This window comes from Haematobia irritans, chromosome 5 (assembly GCF_050003625.1).
Source record: "Haematobia irritans isolate KBUSLIRL chromosome 5, ASM5000362v1, whole genome shotgun sequence".
Taxonomy (NCBI): domain Eukaryota; kingdom Metazoa; phylum Arthropoda; class Insecta; order Diptera; family Muscidae; genus Haematobia; species Haematobia irritans.
Genome location: NC_134401.1, coordinates 125,476,255 through 125,486,429, shown reverse-complemented (window position 1 = coordinate 125,486,429; position 10,175 = coordinate 125,476,255).

The following is a 10,175-nucleotide window of genomic DNA, read 5'->3' as shown; positions in this document are numbered from 1 at the left end:
TGTCAAAATGTCATTACTATAGAAAGTTTTGTCAAAATTTTAATACTATAGAAAGTTTTGTTAAAATTTTATTTCTGTAGAAAATTTTGTCTAAATTTTATTTCTATAGAAAATTTTATCAAAATTTTATTTCTATAGAAAATTTTGTCAAAATTTATTTCTATAGAAAATTTTGTTAAAATTTTATTTCTATAGAAAATTTTGTCAAAATTTTATTTCTATAGAAAATTTAGTCAGAATTTTATTTCTATAGAAAATTATATCAACATTTTATTTCTATAGAAAATTTTGTCGAACTGAATTATGTACGTCTTTAATCGGCCTTTTTTTTTTGTTTAATATGTCCCCCGTATGGACTAACTTACAATTTAGAAGATGGTGTTAGGGATTTTTTAAGATACCTCGGCTAGTGTTACCGCAACCCAAGTAATTCGATTGTGGATGACAGTCTTTAGTAGAAGTTTCTACGCAATCCATGGTGGAGGGTACATAAGATTCGGCCTGGACGAACTTACGGCCGTATATACTTGTTTTTTTACTAACATAGTGTACCATCCCAGGACATTAGCCGACTTAAATTTTAAGTCTATAGATTATAAATTTTGTTCAGATGGAGTCAGATTTAAATGTATGTATTTGGTACAAAAACCTTTATATATATAGCACCCAACACATTTGACGGATTGGATATAGTATCGAAAATGTGGATTTACAAAGTGGTACAGGGTATAATATAGTCGGCCCCGCCCGACTTTAGACTTTCCTTACTTGTTTACTTATCCGTTACAATATGGATTTTTAAACTGGCACAAAAAAAACTAAAGAATATGGTGAGCAGTCAAGAAGCTCTGAACATTCCGATTCGATCTTTTTCTAACGACTTAATAATTTTAAATATATATAAATATGTTAGTCTTGTAAAACCATTCTAATATTAGTGCCTAACATTATGTTGGTCGCAGTTCGGACTCTGCTGTAGAAGGAAAGCCAATGAAATGTAAAATTGGGTTCCAGCCATTGATATGCGAAAAATTCTCCCTTGTCTCACATGATGTGTTTGCAGAATAAATATGTATATATCATTAGCACATACTACACATGAAGTTCTGAATTTATCTCCAAATGAAATAATGAAAATTTTTGCTATGAGGCCCTATTTCCCTTTTTTCTGATATGGGATTACATAACTCACTGCTTAAAAAACCACTATAGTCTTCCGTGAGGGTGTTACCAACGCACAATTACTAGCACTCATCAGGCGACTCAAATGTTCGCTTACCGAACCAGATTCGTTCGCTGCTTCAAACTGCTAGAACTCTCCTCAATTGCAATGACGGTAAGCCAGTTCACTCACTCACGCACCCACCCACCCAGACTTTACACTCCCAGGATGTGTTTATTTCATCAAAGTGGTTTGCATATAAAGTGAAAATTCTTGTAAAATGATTTCTTCATTCGCCATACTTGTTGTTGTTGCTATAACTGATGTGGTTATAGCTGTTGATGTACCATAGAACAGCACAAACAGTCGTATTTGCTGTTAAAAAAATATATATTGGTCTTGTTGTTGTTAAAAAAATATATATTGGTCTTGTTGTTGTTTAAAAAAAAATATATTGGTCTTGTTGTTAAAAAAAAATTTAATAACTAACGTTTGGTTAACTGACTGTTGTATTTTGTGACTATGTGGCTATATGAAGTAGATTCATACATACATATATACATGAGTGTGCATATACATATGTAGGTGGATTCATATGTATCCGCTAGGGTGCGTTTATGTATGGATCTCAACGTGTGGGAAAGCATTAAAAGTCTAAATAAATGAATTCTCAGTTAACGTGTAGTGTTCTCGTTTTACCGTGGCTCAAAGCATCGATTGATCATCAGTCATCCATTTTGTTTCAAAGTGAGAATGATCCGCTCGGTCTATACCCAAACTCAAAACAAAACGTGAACCCTATATGGCAATGAAGCCAATTTAATTCTATTTTAGTTCATGGAATTATTATGTTTTAAGAGAGTCTCTTAGACTTTAATAATTTTATACGTACGTTAGTTAAAGGAACTAAAAAGGGTAAAAAATTATTACAAATGAGACATAAAGATTTCCTAAATCCTTGTCTCCACCAAATAGTTAAGAATTTCTTAAAATTTCTTTAAAACTTCCTACGGAACTAAAGTTAAGTTAAAATTTTCTAAAATGAACCAAAAATTTCCTTCCTGGTGGGTTCACTTTGTTTAGTAAGTACACGCAAAGAAAAAAAACGTTTGGAAAACGTGTACCGAAAACGTTTTTCTTTTGTTAGAGTTTTTTGAATTTCTTCGAAAATTTTAAACTTTTATCACCAAAAAAAATCGTTTGTTACAAAATTTTTATTTTTTCAATAAAAAAATACATGTTTGGACCAACAACACAGTCCATTTCGTTTATATCAAGCACTGTTCTTTTCTGAGTTTAAGTCTTTAATAAGACACATTTTACAGTTCATAGTTCAAATTTAATATAGTAGTATGTAATGTTGAACATCTTTTCGGAATCTTTCGAACATATCTGGAATATATGTAAACAAAAAAACAAAAAAAACTTTTTGGAGTTCGGTCGAAGCAGGGCTCGAACCCACGATCCTTTGCATGCAAGGCGGACGTAGCAACCACTGCTCCACGGTGCCTAACTAAATGTTTATTTCTGTTAAACAAAGTTTGTTTAATCGGCTCGTGGGCGCCGCAAGCTATGCTATATTAATATAACTTATATGTATAGTTAGCTAGTGATGCCAATAACAGCTACGTAGCTCAGTGGATAGTGTGCTGGTTTACAAATTGCATGGTCCGCGGTTCGATTTTCCGTCCAGGCGAAAGGTACAATTTTAAAAATTTATAAAATCGTATAATTTCTTCTACATTGTTTGTATTACAGAAAAAATGTGCTAAGAACTAAAAAAACCTCGTGGAAGTGAGAAAGATGTGAGGGGAAATGCAATTAGCAAGAAAAGATTGTTTTTTGAGTTAGTCTTCATGAAATTGTTTTTACATCCTGGAAAAGAGTAAACGTTTATCACAAACAGTATATACTTTTCTTCCAAATAAACTTCCTTACAGCGAAAAACAAATTAGAAAGGAACTTTGTTTGTCTAAAATTTCGTTTGGGAGAAAGAATTATTTTTTTGCGTATCCGACCTACCCCAAAAATAACTACTGGTCCTAGCTTGTTTCGTGAGGAAGTTAGGGTGTTTTCAAAAGACGGACGGACATCGCCAGATGAAATCAGAAATTCACCACTACCAAGAGTATATAGGGTGGCTGATATGTATTTTAACCAAATTCAGGTTTGTTATCATTTCTCAACCGCTCGTCTGACAGCTCATAGATTTATTCTAGTGACAATTCATTTTATTGTTTACAGGCTTACAAAAGCATTTTGATCTATTACATTCAGAACTACTTGAAGCGAGATAGTGTGATTGCTTTATATTTGGCTTGGAAACCCACAAGAGTTAGAGACCTCCAGCATTTAAATGTGAATACATTTTTCGTTACCGTGATAATGACAGTAGTGCATCTCGTCCAAAAAAAAAAAAAAAAAAAAACAATGAGCTTGGACGTAAATAATTGAAGTTCCAAAAAGTGCTCACCGAAACACAAAAAGTTAGACTGGAAAGAGGCAAGGAGTTGCTTCGCTTAAACGAAAGTGGCCACTTACCGAATTTGGTATTCTCCGATGAGAAGCATTTCCCAATTGAGAAGTTTGTGAACAATCAAAATAAGGTCAGCTAAAAATTGACACCTTCAAATGACCAACAGAACTCAATAGCCGCCGATGATAATAGTTTGGGTCGCCGTAACGGCCGTTGGTCGTTACCCCCTGGTATTCATCCAGCATGGGTCAACATAAATGCCAAATATTATCGGCATTTATGTTGATAATATTCGTCCTAAAGACAGAATTGAAAGCCTGTGCAGACAAACATTTCGGCCGCAGATCATAAACATTGCAACAGGACTCAGCACATGGCTTCAAAAAGGGATCTTAATACGTTGAACTTTTGCGCCTGGGCATTTTGGAGAATAATTCGCACAAATCTAAACTGATTATAAAATTTGATATTATTCTCGCAATTTTAAGCTTGTGAAAAATATAGCACTTTACATTTCAGCCACTTATCATAATAAAAGGGTGTTTATTTAAGAGCTATAGGAGAATTAAAACAAAAAACACGTAAACTCAAAAAATACATGAAATCTTTATGTGATTCGTCCATAGCACGGTCCATATAATTCAATATTTGAAATTTTATGCTTGTGAAGGTATCCTAAAACTTCCTAACACCGTAATATATACCACATAGTCCATAAGTGGTATATATTAAACTAAAATAGGCCGATTAAATACGTATATAATTAAGTTTAAAGTTTCTATAGAAATAAAATTTTGACAAAATAAAATTTTGACAACATTTTCTATAGAATTAAAATTTGGAAAAAATTTTCGATAGAGATAAAATTTGCAAAAAAATTTTCTATAGAAATAAAATTTGGAAAAAAAATTCTATAGAAATATAATTTTGACAACATTTTCTATAGAAATAAAATTTTGCCAAAATTTTCTATAGAAATAAAATTTTGACGAAATTTTCTATAAAAATAAAATTTTGATAAAATTTTCTATAGAAATAAAATTTTGACAAATTTTTCTTTAGAAATAACATTTTGACAATGTTTTCTATAAAAATAAAATTTTGGTAGATTATTTTTGGCTCGAGTGGCAACCATGATTATGAACCGATATGGACCAATTATGGCATGGTTATAAGCGGCCTTATACTAACACCACGTTTCAAATTTCAACCGGATCGGATGAATTTTGGTCCTCTAAGAGTCTCCGAAGATCAAATCTGGGGAACGGTTTATATGGGGGCTATATATAATTATGGACCGATATGGACCAATTCTTGCGTGTTTGTTAGAGACCACATTCTAACACCATGTTCCAAATTTCAACCGGATCGGATGAATTTAGCTCCTCCAAGAGGCTCCGGAGGACAAATCTGGGGATCGATTTATATGGGGGCTATATATAATTATGGACCGATATGGACCAATTCTTGCATGGCTGTTAGAGACCATATACTAACACCACGTACCAAATTTCAACCGGATCGGATGAATTTTGCTCCTCTAAGAGGCTCCGGAGGTCAAATCTGGGGATATGGGGGCTATATATAATTATAGGCCGATGTGGGCCAATTTTTGCATGGTCATTAGAGAATATATACCAACTACATGTACCAAATTTCAGCCGGATCGGATGCAATTTGGTTCTCTTAGAGGCTCAGCAAGTCAAATCGGGCGATGGGTTTATATGAGGGCTATATGTAATTATGGACCGATATGGACTAATTTTTGCTAGAGACCATATACTAACACCATGTACCAAATTTCAGCCGGATCGGATGAAATTTGCTTCTCTTAGAGCAATCGCAAGCAAAATTTGGGGATCCGTTTATATGGGGGCTATACGTAAAAGTGAACCGATATGGACCAATTTTTGCATGGTTGTTAGAGACCATGTACTAACACCATGTACCAATTTTCAGCCGGATCGGATGAAATTTGCTTCTCTTAGAGCAATCGCAAGCCAAATTTGGGGATCCGTTTATATGGGGGCTATACGTAAAAGTGAACCGATATGGACCAATTTTTGCATGGTTGTTAGAGACCATATATTAACACCACGTACCAAATTTCAGCCGGATCGTATGAAATTTGTTTCTCTTAGAGCAATCGCAAGCCAAATTTGGGGGTCCGTTTATATTGGGGCTATACGTAAAACTGGACCGATATGGCCCATTTGCAATACCATCAGACCTACATCAATAACAACTACTTGTGCCAAGTTTCAAGTCGATAGCTTGTTTCGTTCGGAAGTTAGCGTGATTTCAACAGACGGACGGATGGACATGCTCAGATCGACTCAGAATTTCACCCCGACCCAGAATATATAAACTTTATGGGGTCTTAGAGCAATATTTCGATGTGTTACAAACGGAATGACAAAGTTAATATACCACCATCCTATGGTGGAGGGTATAAAAACGCGTAAACTCAGAAAAATGCATGAAATCTTTATGTGAATCGATAGCACGGTCCATATAATTTAATATTTGAGGATTATTTCATGCAAATATTGACCGCGAAATTGTCCATCCGCTTAGTCGAATTTTGGTATACTTTTTCCAAGATTTCGGCCGGTATCTCAAAATAAATGCTTCAATGTTGCCTTCCATTTCACATGAGCTTTAACATAGCCTCTTAAAAAATGGATTAACGGCGTTAAATCGCACGATCTAGGCGGTCAATTGACCACTCCCGAACTCGCCTCTCAAAAACGCCATTGTTACGCTTGCTGTGTCGTCTTACGGTAGCGCTCACAATTCACACTAACGTTACGACTTGCATCATCTTTAAAGATGTACGGACCAATGATGCCACCAGCCCATAAACCACACCAAACTATGACTTTTTCTGGATGTATCGGTAGTTTTTGCTTCTGGCAAATCTTCACTCCAAAATAGACAATACCGATTGAGCCAAAAATGAGCTTTCTTGCTGGTGACAATTTTTCGATAAGAAGAACGCGATGAATTTTCTTAACAGAGAATGCATTTGGATAGTAAAATGAGCAAAAAATATAATAACTAAAAAATCACCCTTTATGATCCAAATTCTCCTGCCAGAGCAAAATTCTTATGTACATACGGACATAATTAAAGTGGCTTATAATTTCCCCTTTTATTTCTCTGTCTGAGATATTCGTGGGAAATATACAGCATCCCTTTGAGCTACTGTTAATCCCCCACTAAGAATGGAAAGTTAAAAAAAGCAAATATGTTACGCTGTATTACGACGAATATATGACTGTTGTTACTTTTATTAATTCATAAAAATTGGCAACAATTTTTTCGACAGGTGCAAACGTGCCCTATTTCCAAATATTTTTTATGCTTTTTTTGTAGCTTCGTTCCCATATTGAGCTGCTTTACAAATATGAGGTTATAAAAGGTGGAATACGGTTAGTGAAACAAAAAAAAAGCAACCTACTTCGCATTGCTTAATTTAAAACTTGATGGTGGAGCAGATGAGGCAAATATTACCCAATTTCATGTGGTGAGCTTTGGTTTTTTTTTTAAGAAGGGGAAAACCAATGTTGTTTTTTAATGTCACATTTAAAAATAGAATGAAATCTTCACAGATTTAAATGTAATCTCATTTGGCATGAATGTGTGGATTAAAAATAAACAATAGATCTTTATGCATTATTATATTTAATTCCTTCGTAAATTAAAAAAAAATATAATAAAAAAACATAAAGGCTTTTTTTATTAATATAAAAGCTTTGCCAGAAAAGTCTATTTATACAATATTATTTGGGAGAAAAAAATAAATAAGAAGATATAAACGTTCTTATTAACGGCAACTGTCGAAACTTCAACCAGATATGTTTCAATGATTCTAAAAAACTGGAAAAAACAGTAATATTCCAAAAATTTAATAATTTGGACGAAATGCCTCCTTCGAATACTTCTAACAACAAGCCCTACTGTGACAACATTTTACGCTATTTAAGTAGCTTCTGTGCTCTTTCGTTAAAGCACGAGTATTACAATGTATTTACTGAAGAGTCTAATTGAGCCTAAAATACGTTAATAGGCTGTCACTCTGCACTCAAATGTGAACCAACCAGGATGGAAACTTAATTTTAGAAAATTTTACCTAACTGTATTACAAACGCAGAAGCCACGCGGATGTCACAAAAATAAGCAAGTTCAAAATTGCATGATCTTTTCTTAACCCTAAAATATGCAAATTTAAATTTTGGCTTTGATAAGAAGTTAAAGTACAAATTGAATTCAAATCCAATAGTATCTAAATTTTTTTCTTTATAAAAAAACTAAATTCTTGCGATTTGCGATTCCGAATATCGGAACATGGGAGAATAATTCCATGAACTAAAATAGTATTAATTGTATTTAAAAAGCAAGCACAAAACCAAAAAATAACAAGTATATATGGCCATAAATTCGGCCAGGCCGAATCTTATGTACCCTCCATCAGGGCTGTGGAGTCGAGCCAATTTTGCTCGACTCCGACTCCAGCATTTTTCATCAGCTCGACTCCGACTCCGGAGTCGACTCCGGGTAATATAACTAAATCTCATTTTAATACCACTAATTTGTAGTTCTATTGTGGGGCTACCCTAAGTGGATCGATATAAAGTATCGTATTTATTTATGTGTGCAAAGAAAGGTCTTAATTTCACATTAGATGCCAATTGAACTCTATATTTCAAATTTAGGGCAATGTTTACTAAATAAAATAATGATATAAATACCCATCATAATATGAGAAGATACCAACAGTATATGTATTTGTGAACCAAAATTATTGATACTATCTCAAATCCTTTAAAATTGTTGAGAGCTATATAAAGGTTTGTATTCCCATATGCATGAATTTGAATCTGATCCGATTTAGGCAAAATTGTATATACTTCTACAAAATCTATGTACTTAAAATTTAAATCTAATGTTATGGGACGTAACACAATTTTAACAAAAAATAAAAATGCAAGAAAAGTCTAAAGTCGGGCGAGCCGATTATAATATAATCTGCACAACTTTGTATTTGGATCTACATTTTGATAAAATCTCAAATCAGACTTCTACAAAATTTCGGGCTATATTTGGGAAATATTTATAATTGTTTAGACAATTTCGCAAAAATGCATTTATGATTTATTCATTGAAAAATTTGAAAATTTGAGTCATTTCTAAAAGTTTTCGACTAAGCAGTGAGTATCAGTGAGCATACAATTTTGGAAAAATTTTTGTCTAATAAATAAAATTTTGCAAAATTTTATATAGAAATAAAATTTTGCAAAGTTTTCTACAAAAACAAAATTTTGACTAAATTTTCTATAGAAATAAAATTTTGGCAAAATTTTCTATAGAAATCAAATTTTGACCAAATATATAGAAATAAAATTTTGAATAAAATTTTTATAGAAATACAATTTGGCAAATTTTTTATAGAAATAAAAGTTTAAAAAAAGTATCAATAGAAATACAATTTAAAAAAAAATTATGTAGCAAACAAAATTTTGCAAAAATTTCTATAGAAATAAAATTTTGCAAAATATTCTATAGAAACAAAGTTTTGACTAAATTTTCTATAGAAATAAAATTTTCACTAAATTTTATATAGAAAAAAAAACATTTCTATAGTAATAAAATTTTGAATACATTTTTGTAGCAGTGAGTATCGGTGAGCATCATTAAGAAAAAAAAATTTTGAGAAAATTTGCTATAAAAATAACATTTGACAATTTTTTCTTATAGAAATAAAATGTTCAAAAATTATCAATAAAAATTCAATTTTAGAAAAATTTTTGTGTAGTTAATAAAATTCTGCAAAATATTCTACAGAAACAAAATTTTGACTAAATTTTCTATAGAAATAAAATTTTGACAAAATTTTCTAATAAAAAAATCTATTACTATAAAAATTTGGCAAAATTTTCTATAGAAATAAAATTTTTACCAAATTTTGACCAAATTTTCCAATCAAAAAATCTATTACTATAAAATTTTGGCAAAATTTTCTATAGAAATAAAATTTGGCTAAATTTTCTATAGAAAAAAATATTTCTATAGTAATAAAATTTTGAATAAATTTTTTATAGAAATAAAATTTTGACAAAATTTGCTATAGAAATAAAATTTTGACAAAACTTTTTATAGAAATAATATTTTGCCAAAATTTTCTTAAAAAAAAAACAACTTTTAAAAAATTTTCTGTCAATATTCCACATATGGCCTTAAAATAAAATTTAAAAAAATAATTTCGATTGTTCGAAATATTTCAAATAAATTGATATGGGCATTAAAATGGATCAATCCAGCCCATCTGCTAGTCTAACATTCTAGGAAACATAAAAAGATAGCCATAATTGGAAGTTGACTTTCATTTACAATCATGCTGTACATTGATCGAATGAATAACGCAATGGAAACTAATTTGCGTAAAAACTTGCTTAGTTACAAAAAATGTGAAGTGAAAAATTTGGTTTAGCCGGAGTCGGAGTCAAGCAAAATTTTTACGACTCTGACTCCAGC